At 40.7% G+C, this 1,588-nt stretch overlaps 1 non-coding gene across 1 annotated transcript; it reads right to left on the reverse strand.

The window, feature by feature from the left end:
- Positions 1-1,004: 1,004 nt before the first annotated feature.
- LOC113000546 (small nucleolar RNA R71) lies at positions 1,005-1,111 on the reverse strand. Its single transcript, XR_003265879.1, has one exon. It is a non-coding gene; the product is annotated as a small nucleolar RNA R71 (small nucleolar RNA).
- Positions 1,112-1,588: the final 477 nt, after the last annotated feature.

Below are 1,588 nucleotides of genomic sequence, written 5' to 3' on the forward strand. Positions count from 1 at the left end.
AAATTTTGTGTTTGTCAAAACTTCAAACGGCCATAACTTTTGCTCCGGTTATCAGAATCACAATTATTATATATTCATTTGGGGTAGAAAAAAATTTCCTACGCCGTGGCAGCCTGCCATAGGCTGGCTGAGGTCTCCATCATCCAAAAAAAGCGATTCTGTCAAAAGTTTTTTATTTTTCAAGTTTTATTCACTTATTTTTCTTAACCTACCATTTTTAGCTTTCATAGTTAGACTTTGAATTTTTGTCTGAAATTTTTTTTGCTATCTTCTCATCATTTTATAGGGTTGCTCACAAAATTTCAAGTCATTTGGATATCATTTGAGGGTAGTTGTAGTTCAAACCTACACCTTTATTTACATGACAAAGCAACTAGTTGTGTGCATGCTGAATGTAGTGTATGACTAGAGGAAATCCATCTGACTTACAACCCTTTGATCCTGAGATAGATAGGACATTTCATAGATTAGTTAGGCATCATTTTATACCTTTTGATCATTCTGAGCATTCCATAACTGGTGAATCTGTGCATTCTGTTATTGGTGATTTTGAACATCCTGATCTTGAGCATTATAATTTTGAGCATTCTGATTCTGAGCATTCTGATTTTGCACATTCTGAGAACATGGCACAACCTCCACCTCGTGAGAGGACTCTAAGGGAAATGGCTGCACCTGATTTCACCTACGAAAGCTTGTGCATCCAATACCCTGATCAGGATGTCCCATATGTTCTTAAAACTGGACTGATTCATTTGCTTCCAAAGTTTCATGGCCTTGCAGGTGAAGACCCGCACAAACATTTGAAAGAATTTCACATTGTCTGCTCCACCATGAAACCCCCAGATGTCCAAGAGGATCACATATTTCTGAAGGCTTTTCCTCATTCATTAGAGGGAGTGGCAAAGGACTGGCTATATTACCTTGCTCCAAGGTCCATCACGAGCTGGGATGACCTTAAGAGAGTATTCTTAGAAAAAATTTTCCCTGCTTCCAGGACCACAGCCATCAGAAAGGATATCTCAAGTATTAGACAACTCAGTGGAGAGAGCCTGTATGAGTACTGGGAGAGATTTAAGAAACTATGAGCCAGTTGCCCCCACCATCAGATTTCAGAACAGCTTCTTCTCCAATATTTTTATGAAGGACTCAGTAATATGGAGAGAAGTATGATAGATGCTGCCAGTGGTGGAGCCCTTGGAGACATGACTCCTGCTGAAGCCAAAAATTTAATTGAAAAGATGGCCTCCAACTCCCAGCAGTTTAGCGCCAGAAATGATGCCATAGTCATTAGAGGAGTGCATGAGGTAGCTACAAACCCATCTGCATCATCTGAAGCTAAGAAGCTTGAAGGCAAACTGGATGCATTGGTTAACTTGGTAACCCAGCTGGCCTTGAATCAGAAATCTGTACCTGTTGCAAGGGTTTGTGGTTTGTGCTCCTCTGCTGACCACCATACAGACCTTTGCCCTTCCATGCAGCAACCTGGAGCAATTGAGCAGCCTGAAGCTTATGCTACAAATATTTACAATAGACCTCCTCAACCTCAGCAGCAAAATCAACCACAGCAGAGCAATTATGACCTTTC

Source organism: Glycine max, chromosome 19 (genome assembly GCF_000004515.6).
Source record: "Glycine max cultivar Williams 82 chromosome 19, Glycine_max_v4.0, whole genome shotgun sequence".
Lineage (NCBI taxonomy): Eukaryota > Viridiplantae > Streptophyta > Magnoliopsida > Fabales > Fabaceae > Glycine > Glycine max.